The sequence below is a fragment of the Triticum aestivum genome, chromosome 7D, assembly GCF_018294505.1.
Source record: "Triticum aestivum cultivar Chinese Spring chromosome 7D, IWGSC CS RefSeq v2.1, whole genome shotgun sequence".
Taxonomy (NCBI): domain Eukaryota; kingdom Viridiplantae; phylum Streptophyta; class Magnoliopsida; order Poales; family Poaceae; genus Triticum; species Triticum aestivum.
In genome coordinates this window covers 447891006-447917999 of record NC_057814.1, presented here as the reverse complement: position 1 = coordinate 447917999, position 26994 = coordinate 447891006, and the positions used below count along the sequence as shown (strand labels likewise).

General features: G+C 43.4%; 1 long non-coding RNA gene across 3 annotated transcripts; it reads right to left on the bottom strand.

Annotated features, from left to right (window-relative positions):
- Nucleotides 1-3727: 3727 nt before the first annotated feature.
- LOC123167338 (uncharacterized) lies at nt 3728-7536 on the bottom strand. 3 transcript variants are annotated; one of them, XR_006483901.1, is made up of 6 exons: nt 7114-7536; nt 6087-7023; nt 5669-5727; nt 5050-5243; nt 4798-4935; nt 3728-4057 (listed from the first exon to the last, which is right to left on the bottom strand). It is a non-coding gene; the product is annotated as an uncharacterized lncRNA (long non-coding RNA). The 3 variants fall into 3 exon arrangements; XR_006483900.1 differs by having other exon boundaries at nt 5143-5243; nt 7114-7533; XR_006483899.1 differs by having other exon boundaries at nt 4798-5243; nt 7114-7534.
- Between the last annotated feature and the right edge of the window lie 19458 nt (nt 7537-26994).

Below are 26994 nucleotides of genomic sequence, written 5' to 3'. Positions count from 1 at the left end.
TTATTGCTTCTTTATCTAAACAGCCCCTAGTTTTTATTTACGTGCTCTTTATATTCTTGCAAACCTATCCCACAACACCTACAAAGTACTTCTAGTTTCATGCTTGTTCCAGGTAGAGCGAACGTCAAGCGTGCGTAGAGTTGTATCGGTGGTCGATAGAACTTGAGGGAATATTTGTTCTACCTTTAGCTCCTCCTTGGGTTCGACACTCTTACTTATCGAAAGAGACTACAATTGATCCCCTATACTTGTGGGTTATCAAGACCTTTTTCTGGCGCCGTTGCCGGGGAGTTATAGCGTGGGGTGAATATTCTCGTGTGTGCTTGTTTGCTTTATCACTAAGTAGTTTTTATTTGCTGTTCTAAGTTGTCCTCTATCTTTAGTTATGGATATGGAACACGAAATACCAAAAAAATTAGGTGTACTTGCTACTCATGGAGATGGGGAACCTCCTAAAACCCTCGATGCTGGTTATGTGAAAAATATTATGTACCACTTTGATAATCCTGAGAAAACCCCATTCAATTATGTAATGGGAGACACGTTGGATCAACGTGAATAGTTTAGGGATTGTCGCTTGACTCAAAAAGGGAAACTATTATGGGATCAAATTCATATGTTGCATTGGTATGCTCGGGAACTATGCTTGAGATATGATTATACTTGTTACTCTAGGATGAAGGTTCCACACCTTCCCTTTTCATGCAAATTTAATGATGATAAAACCATGGCTTCTTATGCTAATGGTATATATGATTACTATGATGTGGAACAAATAGAAGAATTCGTTGCTTTTATGGGTGCTTATGAAATTGAATCTTTGTTTAAAGAGTTTGAAGATTTTGATGATTCAGTTTATAGACCTGAAAATTTTGCCATACTTAAATATTGCTATGAGAATTATGAATTCAATTCCGATATTGATGATTTTATTGAGAGAGTCTCCGCTGTCTAAGAAGAGACTAATATTTTGCAGGAGTCTATGGAAGAAGAAATTGATGAAACTGTGAGCTCATTGGATGAAAAAGATGATGAGGAGAGTGAAGAACAAAAGGAGGAAGATCGGATTGATCACCTGTGCCCACCTTCTAATGAGAGTAACTCTTCAACTCATACATTGTTTAATCTCCCTTCGTGCTTACCGAAGGATGAATGCTATGGTCATTGTTATGATCCCGTTGATTCTTTTGAAATATCCCTTTTTGATGATGCTTGCTATGCTTGTGGCCAAGATGCCAATATGAATTATGCTTATGGAGATGAACTTGCTATAGTTCCTTATGTTAAACATGAAATTGTTGCTATTGCACCCACACATGATAGTCCTATTATCTTTTTGAATTCTCCCGACTACACTATATCGGAGAAGTTTGCCCTTATTAAGGATTATATTGATGGGTTGCCTTTTACCGTTGCACATGATGATTTTGATGAATATAATATGCATATGCTTGCTGCTCTTACTTGCAATTATGATGAGAGAGGAACTATATCTCCACCTCTCTATGTTTCCCACATGATAAAATTGCAAGAAATTGTTTATACTATGCATTGGCCTTTACTATGTGTGCATGAATTGTTCTTATATGGCATGCCGATGCATAGGAAGAGAGTTAGACTTCGTCATTACATGATATATGTTACTTTGTGCTCACTACTAAATTACAAATCATTGTTAATTAAAATTGGCTTTGATATACCTTGGGATCCGGGTGGATCCATTACTTGAGCACTATATGCCTAGCTTAATGGCTTTAAAGAAAGCGCTGCCACGGAGACAACCCAGAAGTTTTAGAGAGTCATTTATTTCTGTTGTGTGCTTTTATAAATTTTAAAAATAAAAATATTGTGCCGAGGTTTGCCTTTAGGATGTTTTAGACTACTTGTTGGTTTGTGCGGTGGAGGACAGAAACTTTGGCTGTAGTGCGCGATTTTACATTTTTTACTGGAACGTCAAATGGTTCTGAAACTTTTTGCACTGTCTTTCTATGCAAATTATTTATTTTTCCTAATTTCGGAAGAATTTTTTGAGCACCAGAGGTATGGTGAATGTTCAGATTATTACAGACTATCCTGTTTAAGACAGATTCTGTTTTTGATGCATAGTTTGCTTGTTTTGATGAAACTATCGATTTCTATCAGTGGATTAAGCCATGGAAAATTTATATTACAGTAGCTACAATGCAAAAACAAAATATGAATTGGTTTGCAACAGTACTTAGAGTAGTGATTTGCTTTATTATACTAACGGATCTTACCGAGTTTTCTGTTGAGTTTTGTGTGGATGAAGTGTTCGAAGATCGAGGAGGTCTCGATGTGAGGAGAAGGAGGAGAGGCAAGAGTTCAAGCTTGGGGATGCCCAAGGAACCCCAAGTAAATATTCAAGAAGACTCAAGCGTCTAAGCTTGGGGATGCCCCGGAAGGCATCCCATCTTTCTTCAACAAGTATCGGTATGTTTTCGAATTCGTTTCGTTCATGCGATATGTGCAAAACTTGGAGCGTCTTTTGCATTTAGTTTTCACTTTTATTTTATGCACCATGCTGGTATGAGATGGTCCATGGTTGATTTATAGAACTAGTGGACCTGTTGCGCCAAATGGCGCAGAGGCACGCTAAAGCCATGTTCGCGATGAAAACAAATTCCATGGTTTAATCCTTTTTAATAGGAAACACGGTGGAATGTTGTGTATAATGATATGAATATACATGGGTTAACTTAATAGTATAGAGTCTAAGTAAAAAAAGATGCCTTGGTATGAAAAAAAATATAATTGTCTTCTAAAATCTATACAATGAGTGTTTTGAAAAGGTTTGTCTTTTTCGTTAAAAATAGGTTTTAGCAACCACTTAGGTGTAGAGTCCTATTTAAACTATGGTAGGACTTTAAAAAAAGAAACACGTATTTCTGGCGTGTGTTAAAAAAAGGTAAAAGAAAGCACATGCCATGTTGCTTAAAAACATATCTTTCCTTTGCTCATTTATTAATTAGCTAAAAAAATATGTGCATGTCTAATAGCATGTACAAAGTATTTAAGGTTTCCTGGACTGACCCGCTCGGTGTTCGGTCCATGAAGAGTTTCCCTGGGTTGGCCCGCTCTATGTAGAATATGAAGCGGCAGGGTATCGATCAATCTGTTTATCCCCTCTTCTTCCTCGGCAGCTCCGTTCGGTGAGAGAGGGTGTTCGCTCAGAGACGAACCCCTAGCGTTCGTGTGGCTCTAAAGTTGGTGAGATTTCTGCCCCTTTTTTATTGCCTCGTACCGCTCAGATGCATGGATCTAGCCCGCATCCGTCTGGATTTGTACTCCTTAGTTGTCTTTTTTTACGCATGGCACGTCTTATTGTCTCTTTCCCTCGTACCGCTCAGATGCACGGATCTAGCCCGCATCCGTCTGGATTTGTACTCTTTTGTTGTCTTTTTTACGCATGGCACGTCTTATTGTCTCTTTTCACATAGGGATTTATACCTGGAAACAAATCCACGCGGCTATGGCAATAGTTTTGTTGGCTCAGTTGATTACGACTGCGATTGGACCTCGGATTTTTTTGGTGGATATCTGTTCTAGCAGATTTATACGCTGTTGGTTTTCAAAAAAAGAAAGATCATACGGTGTCACAGGAGTGTACTTTGATTGGTCTGCGCGGATTGAAAATCTTTGTTGGAGTCATCTTCATAAGCATGAAACCGTATACAGATTTGAGTGAAAAATCATGCAAGGAGAATAATTAGATGTCAAATTTGTGCATAGCTAAGCATGAAATTATAAGTGGTTTGCAGTTAAGGCTCGGACTTAGACAAAATCACCTGCCTGGCAGCTTATCCAAGGCAAACTACTTATCAGTAGTAGAGGAACCGGGGCGTTTTCACCATTATTACACATATATGAAACATAGCATCGATATGATATTTGCGGCTGGAAGTGTGCATCAGCCATAGCAGACAAACAGATGTAGTAATTGACGATCTTACAGATCATTGGAATCTTCGCTTCAGCGTCCATCACTGTTGAAGATCATATCATCTATCTGGCTCCTCATGGTAGCTTCTATTCAGTCCTTTGAAAAATACAAAAACATAAGAACCATGAGCTGAAGACATGGGCTAGTTTTAGTTTGCCAAAATCACATTTAGAGTTAATGGTAGTACTGGAATCATGCCTCTTAGTTTCTTACCTAGACTGGTCATTGTCCAGGTATTACATATAAGTATCCATACTTCAGTGCATGTTTTTTTTAGTTTGGGCAGATTTGATGGCATGCATGGGTGGACATCATAAGCCTAAAACCAATGGCATTAGCACGATTATAACATGCCGGTGGTTCTCTGAACCGTGAACAACCAGCTGCAAGGATCGTAACTATATTTTTTTCTATTCAGGCAATTGTTATGGTCTCATTTCTATTCAGTTTAGCTCATATGACCTCATATTCACTTAATTCCATTATCCCCAAAAGTTTCTGAGCCCCTTGTCAAATTTGTAAAGGATATATGCAGAAATAATACAGCAAAGGGAAGAACCAGTGGCAGCTAAACTGAATACACGAGAAATCGAGAAACCATGCTTGTATACGTTTTCTGGATCCAGCTATACAGGATTAAAATCATCATATATTCCAATCAACCAAGCTTCTAAATCATTATATATACTACCAAGATATTAGCGTTTCTTGTACAAAATTGCATACATACATTTCTATTGACATGTCATTCAACATGCAATAGTATTCTCACATAAGAACTGGCATAAGCTTCTAAATTCAGCATGACAATAGTATTTACCAATCAAAACACCTACCCACAATACACTTCTTCCACATTCAGCTAAAAGCTTAGCTTAACAAAATGGAGAACTGGTCTGAAAGTGAATGTCAGCATGTCGGTTCTGACTTCTTAGACTAATCTGAAGTGCACGTCCTCCACAACCTCCTCTGTCCTGCAAATCACACACACAAAAAAGCAAAGCAAGAAGGCCTATGAAGCAGCACACTGAAAAGCACCAAGCCTAAGACCAGGAACAAACAACCGCAAATTTAGAAAGCACACTCACGGTTTTTATGTGAGGAAGCACAAGAGTAACCTAAAACCATTTTTCACAACAAATGCACAGAGCAGAACGAAAGAAGAAAAGACAACAGCTCACAACTTCTATGCCAATTTTTGCTTCACGGACATGCGGACGCCGTCCGTTTTCATGCCTACACAGTCGGTACCATGGGTTATCAACCTCTCGAGCCTGTTCTGCTGCAAGATACCAACAAGATCAATTTAGTGTCAGATCAGTTTTATTATATATCTTTTAAGTGTTCCAGAATAGTCTTTTCAATTCAACCAGTTTTACAGTTGAATATGTTCCTCTGTTAAGACGTATGAAGGTTTGAGAAGAAGTCCATTGCAACCTGATGCACAGCCATATAACCATGGTTCTTGGAATCAGCTTGAATGTAGCAGTTCCAATACATGTGCATATATCTATATATTTCTCGGTTTTTACTTGCGAAGGAGTTAGCCATCTTATTTATTTCAGATCTCATGTTTATCTTTAACAACTTGCTTTTATGGAATTTCTGTTTTGTTGTAACCAATTTTACCCTTACCTTGGCAGGGTGTTTTGTGTGAATACACATATGATGTTCTTGAATAGGTTAAACCAAGTCAGAGAAGCTCACCTTACGTGATGAATAGCATCCACCGTGTAGCTTTATCAAGGGTACTATTCGACGCCAGACTGTAAAGCATAAACACATGTTACTACATTTAAATCTATGTCGTTGAATAATAAGCAAGTGGTAAAAATTAAGGAAAATATATAACACCCTCTGCCAAGGATTCCAAAAACTAAAAGAAAAGAATGCCCAATATGGCTCTTCTCTATGCGTATCTTATATTTCCTATATGAAGCCATTGTCAAAATTATGACATGTCCCATTATTTTAATGTAGGGTGAGTGCACTGCTTGTCTCCTTTACAAAAGTTAAACTGATAATATTATCCTTCCTAAGTGAACTCCATGAATCATATAAGCCTTGCTAAGTAACGTTTTAGAAGCAAACATGAGGAAAATGCTTGGGAACTGGAAAAAATTACCTTCAGCAAAAATCAATGTTTCAGTATCCGTGTTGATTCTTGTACACTGAGATTTACAAATTCTGGGACATTCTGTGAATAAATCATCCATACCCAGGATATATCAAATACTTCCACATGAAAATGAAGGAGAAAAACATGTCACGAATCATTCATTCATTGAGCTTAAAATATGATAGATGGTGACAGATGTCAGTCAGATTGACAGTCAATAATAGGCAATTCCATCGACACCCACTGTTGTCGGGACAATCAAATTAAAATTGCATACTATCAGAAAACTAACAAAGCTTGAGGGCCTCTTAAATACGAAGAAAGGAAATGTGCAGAGAGGCCATATATACTGATTAAGAAAACTAATTTTTTTAACAACCAGACTCCTTAATTCAACGACGAGGAGGTGGGGGCATCATCATGGGATTTGGGCTCAGGAGCAGTAGGGCTGCAGGGGCTCATGTAGGATCAAAAGTTCAAAACAAACAAAAGACTTTCTTGCATGTTTTACTGTTTGATTATTCGGTAACTATGAAGTAATTCAAAATCTAAAAGCAAGCTGATGTATATGGTTGCTATAGTATGTATTTCCATGCTCCATTTGCTCGCTGCACCTGCAAATCCAAACTTGGCATTCACATAAATTTTCTTTCTTTCTTCCCTACAGATTCTTCTACCAGCAAAAGAACTCATAGAAATAACCGTCTTATTTAGTATAGAGGCCATTCACCTAAGCTTCAAATGCAAGACCGAGGACGAAAACAGGCAAGATCAACAAGAGGACTAACACTCGGCAGAAAGAAGAAAAACTGAAGAAAAAGTACTCATTACCACCCAGGCATTTCATCAAATAGCTTACAGACAAGTACGGGAAGAGCCATTTAACCTCAGCGTTGAAGGCAAAAACTCGTGGAAAGGGGATTGCGGATGAGAGAGCATAAACCTGCACATGAACAAACCCAAGGCAGCAAGGCTAAATACCGTGAGGAACATAATAGAGCGGGCAAGGAACCAGAACCTTGACTGGACGAACCGAGGCAGCAGAGTAGTGCCGCAGATGATGGCGTGGACGGGGTGTGTTCCTCCGCGTGGAACCAGCTCGGTCAACTCATCGCATCTAGCCGCTGCTGCCGTTCACACCGCTGACGTCGACGGCAAGGAGGAAGAGGCTGGCAAAGGAGGCAGAGCAGGGCGGAGTCCAGCAACGAGGGAGGAGACCGGTGGCACAGAAGAGAGAGAGGAGGATGCGGGCGGAGGAGGCGAAGCCAGGCAAGGTGGGGAAGGACGGGAGGAGGAGCGCGGCGGCTGTGTGGTTCTTGCGGGATGGGTCGCACGGCTGGGGATGGGTTCTTCCTTTCTGCGCGCACGTCCTCGGCGGCGCAGAAGGCGCGGAAGAAAAGGAGAAGCCGCCCATGCCATCTCCTCTCTCTCTCTCAACCCTAGACGCTGACGTGTGGGGCCTGTAGCCAACACGGCCTACCCGGCATAGTGCGCGGGCGGGTGTGTATGCGCTGGGCAGGTGCGTGCGCGTGAGTCCATCTTCTCTCTCCTTTGTACAACCCCAGACAGCGGTCGCGAACGAAAACACACCCATTGGCTGACCCGTGGGACTATCAGTCAACGCGACCCACCTGTCACAATGCACGGGCGGGCGTGTTTGCGTGCGGTGTATGCGTGTCAGTACATCTGTCTCTTCTATTTTCAATCCCAAACTGCCCGCGCGCACGACGCGCGGCGCCCAAGGAGAGGCTCGCTCGCACCCATGCAAGTCTTGCGCACCCAGCCAATAAGAAGACCAATCGAGCCCACCAGTCATGGACGTTCAAAATTTGACGGGTGGTGAAATCTGGCACAACCTAGATCCAACGGCTCAGACTACACAGTTGACCGAAAATAGCTGCATCGAACAGCCAACGAAGCTCCAAATCGAGGGAGCTCCCTGGTGCCAAGTTGCCCAGGATCCTTATATGTTAAAATACTCTTTGCACTTCACTTATATCTTTTGAGTATGTCTTTATAGAATGCTTCATGTGCTTCACTTATATCATTTGAAGTTTGAATTGCGTGTTTCTTTTCACATAGAAAACCGCCATTTGTAGAATGTTCTTTTGCTTCACTTATATTTGTTAGAGCGTGGGCATATTTTTTGTAGAAAGAATTAAACTCTCTTGCTTCACTTATATCTATTTAGAGAAATGACAGGAACTGGTCATTCACATGGTTAGTCATAAAATCCTACATAAAACTTGTAGATCATTGAATATGATATGTTTGATTCCTTGCAATAGTTTTGCGATATAAAGATGGTGATATTAGAGTCATGCTAGTGGGTAGTTGTGGATTGTAGAAATACTTGTGTTGAAGTTTGTGATTCCCGTAGCATGCACGTATGGTGAACCGTTATGTAACGAAGTTGGAGCATGAGGTATTTATTGTTTGTCTTCCTTATGAGTGGCGGTCGGGGACGAACGATGGTTTTTTCCTACCAATCTATCCCCCTAGGAGCATGCGCGTAGTACTTTGTTTCGATGACTAATAGATTTTTGCAATAAGTATGTGAGTTCTTTATGACTAATGTTGAGTCCATGGATTATACGCACTTTCACCATTCCATCATTGCTAGCCTCTTCGGTACCGTGCATTGCCCTTTCTCACCTTGAGAGTTGGTGCAAACTTCGCCGGTGCATCCAAACCCCGTGATACGATACGCTCTATCACACATAAGCCTCCTTATATCTTCCTCAAAACAGCCACCATACCTGCCTATTATGGCATTTCCATAGCCATTCCGAGATATATTGCCATGCAAATCATCATCATATACATGACTTGAGCATTTATTGTCATATTGCTTTGCATGATCATAAGATAGCTAGCATGATGTTTTCATGGCTTGTCCGTTTTTTGATGTCATTGCTACGCTAGATCATTGCACATCCCGGTACACCGCCGGAGGCATTCATATAGAGTCATATCTTTGTTCTAGCATCGAGTTGTAATATTGAGTTGTAAGTAAATAAAAGTGTGATGATCATCATTATTAGAGCATTACCCCATTGAGGAAAGGATGATGGAGACTATGATTCACCCACAAGTCGGGATGAGACTCCGGATAAAAAAATAAAAGAGGCCAAAGAAGCCCACCAAATAAACAAAAAAACAAAAAATGAGAGAAAAAGAGAGAGGGGGCAATGTTACTATCCTTTTACCACACTTGTGCTTCAGAGTAGCACCATGTTCTTCATATAGAGAGTCTCTTGAGTTATCACTTTCATATACTAGTGGGAATTTCATTATAGAACTTTGCTTGTATATTCCGATGATGGGCTTCCTCAAATGCCCGAGGTCTTCATGAGCAAGCAAGTTGGATGCACACCCACTTAGTTTCCAGTTTGAGCTTTCATACACTTATAGCTCTTAGTGCATCCGTTGCATGGCAATCCCTACTCCTCACATTGACATCAATTGACGGGTATCTCCATAGCCCGTTGATTAGCCGCGTCGATGTGAGACTTTCTCCTTTGTGCCTTCTCCACACAACCTCCATCATCATATTCTATTCCACCTATAGTGCTATGTCCATGGCTCACGCTCATGTATTGCGTGAAAGTTGAAAAGGTTTGAGAACGTCAAAAGTATGAAACAATTGCTTGGCTTGTCATCGGGGTTGTGCATGATTTGAATGATTTCTGTGGTGAAGATGGAGCATAGCCAGACTATATGATTTTGTAGGGATAACTTTCTTTGGCCATGTTATTTTGAAAAGACATGATTGCTTTATTAGTATGCTTGAAGTATTATTGTCTTAATGTCAAATGATAGACTATTGCTTTGAATCACCCGTGTCTTAATATTGATGCCATGATTAGATTACATGATCAAGATTATGCTAGGTAGCATTCCACATAAAAAATTATCTTTTTTATCATTTACCTACTCGAGGATGAGCAGCAATTAAGCTTGGGGATGCTGATACGTCTCCGTCGTATCTATAATTTTTGATTGTTCCATGCCAATATTCTACAACTTTTACATACTTTTGGCAACTTTTTATACTATTTTTGGGACTAACATATTGATCTAGTGCCTAGTGCCAGTTCCTATTTGTTGCATGTTTTTTTCCGCAGAAAATCCATATCAAACGGAGTCCAAACGGAATAAAAACTGATGGAGATTTTTTTTTGGAATATATTTGATCTTTGGGAAGTGGAATCATCGCGAGACGATGCCTGAGGGGGCACGAGGCAGGGGCGTGCCCCAGGGGGGCAGGCGCGCCCCTGACCCTCGTGGACACCCCGTAAGGCGGTTGTTGCCCTTCTTTCACCGCAAGAAAGCTAATATCCGGATAAAAATCATGTTCAAATTTCAATCCAATCGGAGTTATGGATCTCCGGTTATAAAAGAAACAGTGAAAGGGCAGAATCCAGAACGCAGAAACAGAGAGAGACAGATCCAATCTCGGAGGGGCTCTCGCCCCTCCCATGCCATGGAGACCAAGGAACAGAGGGGAAACCCTTCTCCCATCTAGGGAGAAGGTCAAGGAAGAAGAAGAAGAAGGGGGGCTCTCTCCCCCTCGCTTCCGGTGGCACCGGAGTGCCGCCGGGGCCATCATCGTCACCGCGATCTACACCAACACCTCCATCATCTTCACCAACATCTCCATCACCTTCCCCCATCTATCTATAGCGGTCCACTCTCCCGCAACATGTTGTACCCTCTACTTGAACATGGTGCTTTATGCTTCATATTATTATCCAATGATGTGTTGCCATCCTATGATGTCTGAGTAGATTTTCGTTGTCCTATCGGTAATTGGTGAATTGCTATGATTGGTTTAACTTGCTTGTGGTTATGTTGCTGTCCTTTGGTGCCCATCATATGAGCGCGCACGTGGATCACACCATAGGGTTAGTTGTATGTTGATAGGACTATGTATTGGAGGGCAAGAGTGATAGAAGCTTCAACCTAGCATAGAAATTGATGCATACGGGATTGAAGGGGGACCAATATATCTTAATGCTATGGTTGGGTTTTACCTTAATGAACGTTAGTAGTTGCGGATGCTTGCTAATAGTTCCAATCATAAGTGCATAGAATTCCAAGTCAGGGATGACATGCTAGCAGTGGCCTCTCCCACATAAAACTTGCTATCGGTCTAGTAAAGTAGTCAATTGCTTAGGGACAATTTCGCAACTCCTACCACCACTTTTCCACACTCGCTATACTAACTTTATTGCTTCTTTATCTAAACAGCCCCTAGTTTTTATTTACGTGCTCTTTATATTCTTGCAAACCTATCCCACAACACCTACAAAGTACTTCTAGTTTCATACTTGTTCTAGGTAAAGCGAATGTCAAGCGTGCATAGAGTTGTATCGGTGGTCGATAGAACTTGAGGGAATATTTGTTCTACCTTTAGCTCCTCGTTGGGTTCGACACTCTTACTTATCGAAAGAGGCTACAATTGATCCCCTATACTTGTGGGTTATCAGGATGTAATAAAAACTTTCATATAAAGAGCATTGAATAGATGAGAAGTTTGATTCCTTGCATTTGTTTTGAGATATAAAGATGGTGATATTAGAGTCATGCTAGTGAGTAATTGTGGATTGGTAGAAATACTTGTGTTAAAGTTTGTGATTCTCGTAGCATGCACATATGGTGAACCGTTATGTGATGAAGCCGGAGCATGATTTATTTTTTGATTGTCTTCCTTATGAGTGGCAGTCGGGGACGAGCGGTGGTATTTTCCTACCAATCTATCCCCCTAGGAGCATGCGTGTAGTACTTTGTTTTGATGGCTAATATATTTTTGCAATAAGTATGTGAGTTTTTTATGACTAATGTTGAGTCCATGGATTATACGCACTCTCACCCTTCCACCACTGCTAGCCTCTCTAGTACCGCGCAACTTTCGCTAGTGCATTAAACCCACCATATACCCTTCCTCAAAACAGCCACCATACCTACCTATTATGGCATTTCCATAGCCATTCCGAGATATATTGTCATGCAACTTCCGCCGTTCCGTTTATTATGACACGCACCATCATTGTCATATTGCTTTGCATGATCATGTAGTTGGCATAGTATTTGTGGCAAAGCCACCGTTCATAATTTTTATACATGTCACTCTTGATCATAGCACATCCTGGTACACCGCCAGAGGCATTCATCTAGAGTCGTATTTTGTTCTAGAATCGAGTTGTAATTCTTGAGTTGTAAGTAAATAAAAGTCGGATGAGCGTCATTATTAGAGCATTGTCCCATGTGAGGACAGGATGATGGAGGCTATGATTCCCCCACAAGTCGGGATGAGGCTTCGGACGAAAAATAAAATAAAATAAAAAAGAGGAAAAAAAGAAAAAAATGAGAGAAAAGAGAGAAGGGACAATGTTACTATCCTTTTCCCACACTTGTGCTTCAAAGTAGCACCATGATGTTCATGATAGAGAGTCTCCTATTTTGTCACTTTCATATACTAGCGGGAATTTTTCATTGTATAGAACTTTGGCTTGTATATTGCAATGATGGGCTTCCTCAAATTGCCCTAGGTCTTCGTGAGCAAGCAAGTTGGATGCACACCCACTTAGTTTCTTTTTTGAGCTTTCATACACTTATAGCTCTATTGCGTCCGTTGCATGGCAATCCCTACTCACTTGCATCGATATCAATTAATGGGTATTTCCATAGCCCATTAATTTGCCTAGTTGATGTGAGACTTTCTCCTTCCTTTTTGTTTTCTCCACAACCACCATATTCTATTCCACCTATAGTGTTATATCCATGGCCCATGCTCATGTATTGCGTGAAAGTTGAAAGAGTTTGAGAACATCAAAAGTATGAAACAATTGATTGGCTTGTCATCGGGGTTGTGCATGTTGAAATACTTTGTGTGATGAAGATGGAGCATAGCCAGATGTTGGGAATCGTTGCATGGAAAACAAAAAAATTCTACGCACATGCAATAATCTATCCATGGAGATGCATAGCAATGAGGGGGAGAGTGTGTATACGTTCCCTCGAGGACCGTAAGCGGAAGCGTTTATTCAACGCGGCTGATGTAGTCATACACCTTCACGATCCGCCCGATCAAGTACCGAACGCACGGCACCTCCGCGTTTTGCACACGTTCAGCTCGGTGTCGTCCTCGCCATCTTGATCCAGCAAGCGGGGCGAGATGGTAGATGAGTTCCGTCAGCATAACGGCGAGGTGACGACGGTGGTGAAGCAATCCCGCATGGCTTTGCCTAAGCACTGCGACAATCTAGAGCGGAGGAGTAAACTAGAGGCGGAGGGGTGCCAACACATGGCGTGGAATAATCTATATCTTGTGTGGCACCCCTCCCCACATATATATAGGTGTGGGAGGGGAGGAGGCAGCCCTAGGGCGCCTCCAACAAGGGCCGGCGGCCACCCTAGGGTGTTCCTAGTGGTGCGGCCCCCTTCCATATAATGCACAAGGGAGAAGGAAAGGGGGGAGGCGTCCCTTCTATCTCCTTTCTCCCTTCCGGAGATATGGTAGGAGGAGGTGGCGCCTCCCCCTTCCATCTAATTGGGCGTGGCTGCCATAGGGGGGGGCACCAGCCCATGTGGGCTGGTGTGTTCCCTCTACATGGCCCAATAAGGCCCAATACTCTCCCGATGCCTCCGGAACCCCTTCTGGTATTCCGATAACTTTCTGGTGCATTCCGAAACCATTCCAGAGACCAAATAGCATCGTCCTATATATCAATCTTTACCTCCAGACCATTCCGGAGCTCCTCGTCATGTCCTTGATCTCATCCGGGACTCCGAACAACATTCGGTCACAAAAACACATAACTCATATAATACCAAATCGACATCGAACGTTAAGCGTGCGGACCCTACGGGTTCGAGAACTATGTAGGCATGACCGAGACAACTCTCTGGTCAATAACCAATAGTGGAACCTGGATGCCCATATTGGATCCTACATATTCTACGAAGATCTTTATCGGTCGAACCGTTATGACAACATACGTAATTCCCTTTGCCCATCGGTATGTTCTTGCCCGAGATTCGATCGTTGGTATCTTCATACCTAGTTCAATCTCATTACCAGCAAGTCTCTTTACTCGTTCTGTAATACATCACATCGTGACTAACTCCTTAGTCGTTTGCTTGCAAGCTTATGATGTGTATTACCGAGAGGGCCCAGAGATACCTCTCCGATACTCGGAGTGACAAATCCTAATCTTGATCTATGCCAACTCAACAGACACCTTTGGAGATACCTCTAGGGCATCTTAATAATCACCCAGCTACGTTGTGACGTTTGATAGCACACAAGGCATTCCTCCGGTATCCGGGAGTTGCATAATCTCATAGTCGAAGGAATATGTATTTGACATGAAGAAAGCAATAGCAATAAAACTGAACGATCATTATGCTAAGCTAACGAATGGGTCTTGTCCATCACATCATTCTCCTAATGATGTGATCCCGTTATCAAATGACAACTCGTGTCCATGGTTAGAAAACCTTAACCATCTTTGATCAACGAGCTAGTCTAGTAGAGGCTTACTAGGGACACTATGTTTGTTTATGTATTCACACATGTATCAAGGTTTCCGATTAATACAATTCTAGCATGAATAATAAAACTTTATCATGAATAAGGAAATATAAAACAACAACTTTATTATTGCCTCTAGGGCATATTTCCTTCAGTCTCCCACTTGCACTAGAGTCAATAATCTAGTTCACATCGCCATGTGATTTAACACCAATAGTTCACATCGTCATGTGATTAACACCCATAGTTCACATCGCCATGTGACCAACACCCAAAGGGGTTACTGGAGTCAATAATCTAGTTCACATCGCCATGTGATTAACACCCAAAGAGTACTAAGGTGTGATCATGTTTTGCTTGTGAGAGAAGTTTAGTCAACGGGTCTGTCACATTCAGATCTGTATGTATATTTGCAAATTTCTATGTATACAATGCTCTGCATGGAGCTACTCTAGCTAATTGCTCCCACTTTCAATACGTATCCGGATTGAGACTCAGAGTCATCTGGATCAGTGTCAAAGCTTGCATCGACGTAACCCTTTACGACGAACTCTTTATCACCTCCATAATCGAGAAACATTTCCTTAGTCCTCTTAGGTAACTAAGGATAATTTTGACCGATGTCCAGTGATCCACTCCTGGATCACTATTGTACCCCCTTGCCAAACTCATGGCAAGGTACACACTAGGTCTGGTACACAGCATGGCATACTTCATAGAACCTATGCAGGAGGCATAGGGAATGACTTTCATTCTCTCTCTATCTTCTGCCGTGGTCGGGCTTTGAGTCTTACTCAAATTCATACCTTGCAACACATGTAAGAACCCTTTTTTTTACTGATCCATTTTGAACTTCTTCAAAAAAATTGTCAAGGTATGTGCTTTGTGAAAGTCCTATTAAGCATCTCGATCTATCTCTATAGATCTTGATGCCCAATACATAAGTAGCTTCAATGAGGTCTTTCATTAAAAAATTCTTATTCAAGTATCCTTTTATGCTATCCAGAAATTCTATATCATTTCCAATCAACAATATGTCATCCACATATAACATCAAAAATGCTACAGAGCTCCCAGTCACTTTCTTGTAAATACAAGCTTCACTGTAAGTCTGTATGAAACCATATGCTTTGATCACCTCATCAAACCGTATATTCCAACTCCGAGATGCTTGCACCAGTCCATAGATGGATCGCTGGAGCTTGCACACTTTGTTAGCACCTTTAGGATCGACAAAACCTTCTGGTTGCATCATATACAACTCGTCTTTGAGATATCCATTAAGGAATGTAGTTTTGACATCCATTTGCCAGATTTCATAATCATAAAATGTGGCAATTGCTAACATGATCCGAACGGACTTATGCATCGCTACGGGTGAGAAAGTCTCATCGTAGTCAACTCCTTGAAGTTGTCGAAAACCTTTTGCGACAAGTCGAGCTTTGTAGACAGTAACATTACCATCAACGTCGGTCTTCTTCTTGAAGATCCATTTATTCTCTATGGCTTGCCGATCATCAGGCAATTCCTCCAAAGTCCACACTTTGTTCTTATACATGGATCCTATCTCAGATTTCATGGCCTCAAGCCATCTACCAGAATCTGGGCTCAAGTTCGTAGGTTCGCCATGGTCTAGTAACATGACTTCCAGAATAGGATTACCGTACCACCATGGTGCGGATCGTGCTTTGGTTGACCTACGAGGTCCAGTAGTAACTTGATCTGAAGTTTCATGATCATCATCATTAGCTTCCTCTCTAGTTGGTGTAGGCATCATGGGAACAGATTACTCTGATGTGCTACTCTCCAATTCGAGAGAAGGTACATTTACCTCATCAAGTTCTACTTTCCTCCCACTCACTTCTTTCGAGAGAAACTCCTCTAGAAAGGACCCATTCTTAGCACAAAGATCTTGCCTTCGGATCTGTGATAGAAGGTGTACCCAATAGTTTCTTTAGGGTTGTTGGAAATATGCCCTAGAGGCAATAATAAAATGGTTATTATTGTATTTCCTTGTTCATGATAATTGTCTATTGTTCATGCTATAATTGTATTAACTGGAAACCGTAATACATGTGTGAATACATAGACCACAACATGTCCCTAGTAAGCCTCTAGTTGACTAGCTCGTTGATCAATAGATGCTTATGGTTTCCTGACCATGGACATTGGATGTCATTGATAACGGGATCACATCATTAGGAGAATGATGTGATGGACAAGACCCAATCCTAAACATAGCACTAGATCGTGTAGTTCTTTTGCTGAAGCTTTTCTAATGTCAAGTATCATTTCCTTAGACCATGAGATCGTGCAACTCCCGGATACCGTAGGAATGCTTTGGGTGTACCAAACGTCATAACATAACTGGGTGGCTATAAAGGTGCACTACAGGTATCTCCGAAAGTGTCTGTTGGGTTGGCTCGGATCGAGACTGGGATTTGTCACTCCGTATGACGGAGAGGTATCTCTGGGCCCACTCGGTATTGTTGGGGAACGTAGCAGAAATTCAAAATTTTCTATGCATCACCAAGATCAATCTGTGGAGTTTACTAGCAACGAGAGGGAAGGAGTGCATCTACATACCCTTGTAGATCGCAAGCGGAAGCGTTCAAGAGAACGGGGTTGATGGAGTCGTACTCGTCGTGATCCAAATCACCGATGATCCTAGCGCCGAACGGACGGCACCTCCGCGTTCAACACACGTACGGAGCAGCGACGTCTCCTCCTTCTTGATCTAGCAAGGGGGAGGAGAGGTTGATGGAGATCCAGCAGCACGACGGCGTGGTGGTGGAAGTAGCGGGGATCCCGGTAGGGCTTCGCCAAGCACTAACGGGAGGGAGAGGTGTCACGGGAGGGAGAGGGAGGCGCCAGGGGTTGGATTGCTGCTGCCCTCCCTCCACCCCACTATATATAGGGCCAAGGGAGAGGGGGGCGCAGCCTTGGCCCTTCCTTCAAGGAAGGGTGCGGCCAGGGAGGAGTCCTTCCTCCCCAAGGCACCTCGGAGGTGCCTTCCCCCTTTAGGACTCTCCGTTTATCTTATCTCTTGGCGCATGGGCCTCTTGGGGCTGGTTCCCTTGGCCCATATAGGCCAAGGCGCACCCCCCACAGCCCATGTGGCCCCCCCGGGGCTGGTGGACCCCCGGACCCCTTTCGGCACTCCCGGTACAATACCGATAAAGTGCGAAACTTTTCCGGCGACCAAAATAAGACTTCCCATATATAAATCTTTACCTCCGGACCATTCCGGAACTCCTCGTGACGTCCGGGATCTCATCCGGGACTCCGAACAACTTTCGGGTTACCGCATACTAATATCTCTATAACCCTAGCGTCACCGAACCTTAAGTGTGTAGACCCTACAGGTTCGGGAGACAGGCAGACATGACCGAGACGACTCTCCGGTCAATAACCAACAGCGGGATCTGGATACCCATGTTGGCTCCCACATGCTCCTCGATGATCTCATCAGATGAACCACGATGTCGAGGACTCAATCAATCCCGTATACAATTCCCTTTGTCTATCGGTATGTTACTTGCCCGAGATTCGATCGTCGGTATCCCTATACCTTGTTCAATCTCGTTACCGGCAAGTCTCTTTACTCGTTCCGTAACTCACATCATCCCGTGATCAACTCCTTGGTCACATTGTGCACATTATGATGATGTCCTATCGAGTGGGCCCAGAGATACCTCTCCGTTTACACGGAGTGACAAATCCCAGTCTCGATTCGTGCCAACCCAACAGACACTTTCGGAGATACCTGTAGTGCACCTTTATAGCCACCCAGTTACGTTGTGACGTTTGGTACACCTAAAGCATTCCTACGGTATCCGGGAGTTGCACAATCTCATGGTCCAAGGAAATGATATTTGACATTAGAAAAGCTCTTAGCAAACGAACTACACGATCTTGTGCTAGGCTTAGGATTGGGTCTTGTCCATCACATCATTCTCCTAATGATGTGATCCCGTTATCAACGACATCCAATGTCCATGGTCAGGAAACCGTAACCATCCATTGATCAACGAGCTAGTCAACTAGAGGCTTACTAGGGACATGGTGTTGTCTATGTATCCACACATGTATCTGAGTTTCCTATCAATACAATTTTAGCATGGATAATAAACGATTATCATGAACAAGGAAGTATAATAATAACCAATTTATTATTGCCTCTAGGGCATATTTCCAACAGTCTCCCACTTGCACTAGAGTCAATAATCTAGTTCACATCACCATGTGATTAACACTCACAGGTCACATCACCATGTGACTAACATCCAAAGAGTTTACTAGAGTCAACAATCTAGTTCACATCACTATGTGATTAACACTCAATGAGTTCTGGTTTGATCATGTTATGCTTGTGAGAGAGGTTGTAGTCAACGGGTCTGGACCTTTCAGATCCGTGTGTGCTTTACAAATATCTATGTCATCTTGTGGATGCTACCACGCGCTATTTGGAGCCATTTCAAATAATTGCTCTACTATACGAATCCGATTTACTACTCAGAGTCATCCGGATTAGTGTCAAAGTTCGCATCGACGTAACCCTTTACGACGAACTCCTTTTCACCTCCATAATCGAGAAAATTCCTTAGTCCACTAGATACTAAGGATAAGTTCGACCGCTGTCATGTGATCCATTCCCGGATCACTATTGTACCCCTTGACCAACTCATGGCAAGGCACACTCCATGTGCGGTACACAGCATAGCATACTGTAGAGCCTACGTCTGAAGCATAGGGGACGACGTTCGTCCTTTCTCTCTCTTCTGCTGTGGTCAGGTCTTGAGTCTTACTCAATACTCACACCATGTAACACAGCCAAGAACTCCTTCTTTGCTGATCTATTTTGAACTCTTTCAAAATCATGTCAAGGTGTGCGTTCTTTGAAAGTATCATCAGGCGTCTTGATCTATCTCTATAGATCTTGATGCCCAATACGTAAGCAGCTTTATCCAGGTCTTCCATTGAAAAACTCCTTTCAAACAACCCTTTATGCTTTCCAGAAATTTTACATCATTTCGGATCAACAATATGTCATTCACATATACTTATCAGAAATGTTGTAGCGCTCCCACTCACTTTATTGTAAATACAAGTTTCTAACAAACTTTGTATAAACCCAAAAACTTTGATCACTCCATCAAAGCGTATATTCTGACTCCGAGATGCTTGCTCTAGTCCATGGAAGGATCGCTGGAGCTAGCATACCTTTTAGCATCCTTAGGATCGACAAAACCTTTCTGATTGTATCACATACAACCTTTCCTTACGAAAACTGGTAAGGAAACTTGTTTTGACATCCATCTGCCAGATTTCATAAATGCAGCTAATGCTAACATGATTCCGACGGACTTAAGCATCGCTACGGATGAGAAAATCTCATCGTAGTCAACTCCTTGAACTTGTGGAAATACTCTTTGCCACAAGTTGAGCTTCATAGACGGTAACATTACCGTCCACGTCCGTCTTCTTCTCAAAGTTCCATTTATCTCGGATTTCATGGCTTCTAACCATTAGTCGGAATATGGGCCCACCATCGCTTCTCCATAGCTCGTAGGTTCAGTATTGTCCAACAACATGATATCTCAGACAGGATCACGTACCACTCTGAAGTAGCACGCATCCTCGTCGTCCTACGAGGTTTGGTAGTGACTTGATCCGAAGTTTCATGATCACTATCATAAGCTTCCACTTCAATTGGTGTAGGTGCCACAGGAACAACTTCCTGTGCCCTGCTACACACTAGTTGAAGTGACGGTTCAATAACCTTATCAAGTCTCCACCATCCTCCCACTCAGTTCTTTCGAGAGAAACTTTTCCTCGAGAAAGGACTCGTTTCTAGAAGCAATTACTTTTGCTTCCAGATCTGAAATAGGAGGTATACACAACTGTTTTGGGTTTTCTATGAAGATGCATTTATCCGCTTTGGGTTCGAGCTTATCAGCCTGAAACTTTTTCACATAAGCATCGCAGCCCCAAACTTTTAAGAAATGACAACTTAGGTTTCTCTAAACGGTGTCGTCTCAACGGAATTGCGTGGTGCCCCTTTTAAAGTGAATGTGGTTGTCTCTAATGCCTAACCCATAAACGATAGTGGTAATTCGATAAGAAACATCATGGTATGCACCATATCCAATAGGGTGCTGCTATGATGTCCGGACACACCATCATACTATGGTGTTCCCCGGTATTAATTGTGAAACACTTTCCACAATGTCTCAATTGTGTGCCAAACTCGTAACTTAGATACTCATCTCTATGATCATATCACAGACATTTTATCCTCTTGTCACGATGATCTTCAACTTCACTCTGAAATTACTTGAACCTTTCAATAATTCAGACTTGTGTTTTATCAAGTAAATACACTCAGCATCTACTCAAATCATCTGTGAAGTAAGAACATAACGATATCCACTGCATGCCTCAGCACTCATTGGACTGCATACATCAAAATGTGTGACTTCCAATAAGTTGCTCTCTTGTTCCATCTTACTGAAAACGAGGACTTTCAGTCATCTTGCCCATGTGGTATGATTTGCATGTCTCAGGTGATTCAAAATCAAGTGAGTCCAAACGATCCATCTGCATGGAGTTTCTTCATGCATATATACCAATAGACATGGTTCGCATGTCTCAATCTTTTCAAAAACGACTGAGTCCAAAGATCCATCTACATGGAGCTTCTTCATGCGTTCTATACCAATATGACTCAAATGGCAGTGCCACAAGTATGTGGAACTATCATTACTATTTTATATCTTTTGGCACGAACATGTGTATCACTACGATCGAGATTCATTTTAGGTGCAAGACCATTGAAGGTATTATTCAAATAAACAGAGCAACCATTATTCTCCTTAAATGAATAACCGTATTGCGATAAACATAATCCAATCATGCTCAACGCAAACACCAAATCTCGATGGTAGAGGGAGCATGCGATGCTTGATCACATCAACCTTGGAAACACTTCCAACACATATCGTCATCTCACCTTTAGCTAGTCTCCGTTTATTCCGTAGCTTTTATTTCGAGTTACTAACACTTAGCAACCGAACCGGTATCTAATACCCTGGTGTTGCTAGGAGTACCAGTAAAGTACACATTCATATAACATATATCCAATATACTTCTGTCGACCTTGCCTGCCTTCTCATCTACCAAGTATCTAGGGTAGTACTGCTTCAATGATTGTTCCTCTCATTACAGAAGCACTTAGTCTCGGGTTTGGGTTCAACCTTGGGATTCTTCACTAGAGCAGCAAACGACTTGCTATTTCATGAAGTATCCCTTTTGCCCTTGCCCTTCTTAAACTAGTGGTTTTACTAACCATCAACAATTGATGCTCCTTCTTGATTTCTACTCTCGCGGTGTCAAACATCACGAATAGCTCAAGGATCATCATCTATCCCTGATATGTTATAGTTCATCACGAAGCTCTACTAGCTTGGTGGCAGTGACTATGGAGAACTATCACTATCTCATCTGGGAGATTAACTCCCACTCGATTCAAGCGATTGTGGCACTCAGACAATCTGAGCACATGCTCAACGATTGAGCTTTTCTCCCTTAGTCTGCTGGCTTAAGAAACTTGTCAGAGGTCTCATACCTCTTGACGTGGGCACTAGTCTGAAATCCCAATTTCAGTCTTCGGAACATCTCATATGTTCTGCTATGTTTCAAAACCGTCTTTGGTGCCACAATTCTAAATCGTTAGCATTACGCACTGAACTATCATGTAGTCATCAAAACGTGTATGTCAGATGTTTCGCAACATCTACAGACGACGCTGAGGTTCAGCACACCGAGCGGTGCATTAAGGACATAAGCCTTCTGTGCAGCAATGAGGACAATCCTCAGTTCACGGACCCAGTCCACATAATTGCTACTATCAACTTTCAAAAAAAAAATCTCTAGGAACATATCTTAAACAGTAGAACTAAAGCGCATGACATAATTTGCAAAGACCTTTTGGCTATGTTCATGATAATGAAGTTCATCTGATTATTTAATGAACTCCCACTCAAATAGACATCCCTCTAGTCATCTAAGTGATACATGATCCGAGTCAAACTAGGCCGTGTCCGATCATCACGTGAGACGGACTAGTCATCATCGGTGAACATCTCCATGTTGATTGTATCTGCTATACGACTCATGTTCGACCTTTCGGTCTCTTGTGTTCCGAGGCCATGTGTGTACATGCTAGGCTCGTCAAGTCAACCTAAGTGTTTTGCATGTGTTCCGAGGCCATGTTTGTACATGCTAGGCTCGTCAACACCCGTTGTATTCGAACGTTAGAATCTATCACACCCGATCATCACGTGGTGCTTCGAAACAACGAACCTTCGCAACGGTGCACAGTTAGGGGGAACACGTCTCTTGAAATTTTAGTGAGGGATCATCTTACTTACTACCGTCGTTCTAAACAAATAAGATGCATAACATGATAAACATCACATGCAATCAAATAGTGACATGATACGGCCAATATCATCTTGCTCCTTTGATCTCCATCTTCGGGGCACCATGATCATCTTTGTCACCGGCATGACACCATGATCTCCATCATTGTGTCTTCATGAAGTTGTCACGCCAACGATTACTTCTACTTCTATGGCTAATGCACTTAGCAATAAAGTAAAGTAATTTACATGGCGTTATTCAATGACACGCAGGTCATACAAAAAATAAAGACAACTCCTATGGCTCCTGCCGGTTGTCATACTCATCGACATGCAAGTCGTGATTCCTATTACAAGAATATGATCAATCTCATACATCACATATATCATTCATCACATCTTCTGGCCATATCACATCACATAGCACATGCTGCAAAAACAAGTTAGACGTCCTCTAATTGTTGTTGCAAGTTTTTACGTGGCTTGTATAGGTTTCTAGCAAGAACGTTTCTTACCTACGTAAAACCACAACATGATTTGCCAATTTCTATTTACCCTTCATAAGGACCCTTTTCATCGAATCCGTTCCGACTAAAGTAGGAGAGACAGACACCCGCTAGCCACCTTATGCAACTAGTGCATGTCAGTCGGTGGAACCTGTCTCACGTAAGCGTATGTGTAAGGTCGGTCCGGGCCGCTTCATCCCACAATGCCGCCGAAACAAGATAAGACTAGTAGCGGCAAGAAGAATTGACAACATCGACGCCCACAACTACTTTGTGTTCTACTCGTGCATAGAAACTACGCATAGACCTAGCTCATGATGCCACTGTTGGGGAACGTAGCAGAAATTCAAAATTTTCTACGCATCACCAAGATCAATCTGTGGAGTTTACTAGCAACGAGAGGGAAGGAGTGCATCTACATACCCTTGTAGATCGCGAGCGGAAGCGTTCAAGAGAACGGGGTTGATGGAGTCGTACTCGTCGTGATCCAAATCACCGATGATCCTAGCGCCGAACGGACGGCACCTCCGCGTTCAACACACGTACGAAGCAGCGACGTCTCCTCCTTCTTGATCCAGCAAGGGGGGAGGAGAGGTTGATGGAGATCCAGCAGCACGACGGCGTGGTGGTGGAAGTAGCGGGGATCCCGGTAGGGCTTCGCCAAGCACTAACGGGAGGGAGAGGTGTCACGGGAGGGAGAGGGAGGCGCCAGGGGTTGGATTGCTGCTGCCCTCCCTCCCCCCACTATATATAGGGCCAAGGGAGAGGGGGGGCGCAGCCTTGGCCCTTCCTTCAAGGAAGGGTGCCAGGGAGGAGTCCTTCCTCCCCAAGGCACCTCGGAGGTGCCTTCCCCCTTTAGGACTCTCCGTTTATCTTATCTCTTGGCGCATGGGCCTCTTGGGGCTGGTTCCCTTGGCCCATATAGGCCAAGGCGCACCCCCCACAGCCCATGTGGCCCCCCCGGGGCTGGTGGACCCCTTGGTGGACCCCCGGACCCCTTTCGGCACTCCCGGTACAATACCGATAAAGTGCGAAACTTTTCCGGCGACCAAAATAAGACTTCCCATATATAAATCTTTACCTCCGGACCATTCCGGAACTCCTCGTGACGTCCGGGATCTCATCCGGGACTCCGAACAACTTTCGGGTTACCGCATACTAATATCTCTATAACCCTAGCGTCACCGAACCTTAAGTGTGTAGACCCTACGGGTTCGGGAGACATGCAGACATGCTCCTCGATGATCTCATCGGATGAACCACGATGTCGAGGATTCAATCAATCCCGTATACAATTCCCTTTGTCTATCGGTATGTTACTTGCCCGAGATTCGATCGTCGGTATCCCTATACCTTGTTCAATCTCGTTACCGGCAAGTCTCTTTACTCGTTCCGTAACTCACATCATCCCGTGATCAACTCCTTGGTCACATTGTGCACATTATGATGATGTCCTACCGAGTGGGCCCAGAGATACCTCTCCGTTTACACGGAGTGACAAATCCCAGTCTCGATTCGTGCCAACCCAACAGACACTTTCGGAGATACCTGTAGTGCACCTTTATAGCCACCCAGTTACGTTGTGATGTTTGGTACACCCAAAGCATTCCTACGGTATCCGGGAGTTGCACAATCTCATGGTCTAAGGAAATGATATTTGACATTAGAAAAGCTCTTAGCAAACGAACTACACGATCTTGTGCTAGGCTTAGGATTGGGTCTTGTCCATCACATCATTCTCCTAATGATGTGATCCCGTTATCAACGACATCCAATGTCCATGGTCAGGAAACCGTAACCATCTATTGATCAACGAGCTAGTCTCCTAGAGGCTTACTAGGGACATGGTGTTGTCTATGTATCCACACATGTATCTGAGTTTCCTATCAATACAATTCTAGCATGGATAATAAACGATTATCATGAACAACGAAATATAATAATAACCTATTTATTATTGCCTCTAGGGCATATTTCCAACAGGTATTGCATCATCATAATGAGCTCAATGTTACTAAGTAGTTAGTCACGGGATCATGCATTACGGAACGAGTAAAGTGACTTGCCGGTAACGAGATTGAATGAGGTGTTGGGATACCGACGATCGAATCTCGGGCAAGTAATGTACCGATTGACAAAGGGAATTGTATATGGGATTGCTTGAATCCTCGACATCGTGGTTCATCCGATGAGATCATCGTGGAACATGTGGGAGCCAACATGGGTATCCAGATCCCGCTGTTGGTTATTGGCTAGAGAGGTGTCTCGGTCATGTCTGCATGATTCCCGAACCCGTAGGGTCTACACACTTAAGGTTCGATGATGCTAGGGTTATAAGGAAGGTTTGTATGTGATTACCGAATGTTGTTCGGAGTCCCGGATGAGATCCCGGATGTCACGAGGAGTTCCGGATCCGGAGGTAAAGATTTATATATGGAAAGTCACCATACGGTCACCGGAAATATTCGGGGGTATACCGGTATTGTACCGGGACCACCGGAGGGGTTCCGGGGGTCCACCTGCCCCGGAGGGCCTTATGGGCTGTAGGTGGAAGGGAACCAGCCCTTAGTGGGCTGGGCGCCAACCCCCCCCCCCCCCAGGGCCCATGCGCCTAGGGTTTGGGGGGAACCCTAAAGGGGGGCGCCCCCCTTGCTTGGGGGGCAAGCCACCTCCCCCCTTGGCCGCCGCCCCCCCTCTAGATCCCATCTAGAGGGGCCGGTCCCCTTCCCCCTTCTCCCTATAAATAGAGGGGTGAGGGGAGGGCTGCAGGACTACATCCAAGGCGCAGCCCCTCCCCTCCCCAACACCTCTCCTCCTCCGCGTGTGCTTGGTGAAGCCCTGCCGGAGAACTGTCACTCCACCACCACCACGTCGTCGTGCTGTTGTTGGAGCCTTCTTCCTCAACCTCTCCCTCCTCCTTGCTGGATCAAGGCGTGGGAGACGTCACCGCTCCATACGTGTGTTGAACGCGGAGGTGCCGTCCGTTCGGCGCTTGGATCATCAGTGATTTGGATCACGACGAGTACGACTCCATCAACCCTGTTCTCTTGAACGCTTCCGCTCGCGATCTACAAGGGTATGTATGTGCACTCCTCCCCTCTCGTTGCTAGTAAACTCCATAGATTGATCTTGGTGATGCGTAAATTTTTTTGAATTATTGCTACGTTCCCCAACAGTGGCATCATGAGCTAGGTCTAAGCGTAGATTTTATGCACGAGTAGAACACAAAGTAGTTGTGGGCGATGATTTGTTCAATTTGCTTGCCATTACTAGTCTTATCTTGATTCGGCGGCATTGTGGGATGAAGCGGCCCGGACCGACCTTACACGTACACTTACGTGAGACAGGTTCCACCGTCTGGCATGCACTTGATGCATAAGGTGGCTAGCGGGTGTCTGTCTCTCCCACTTTAGTCGGATCGGATTCGATGAAGAGGGTCCTTATGA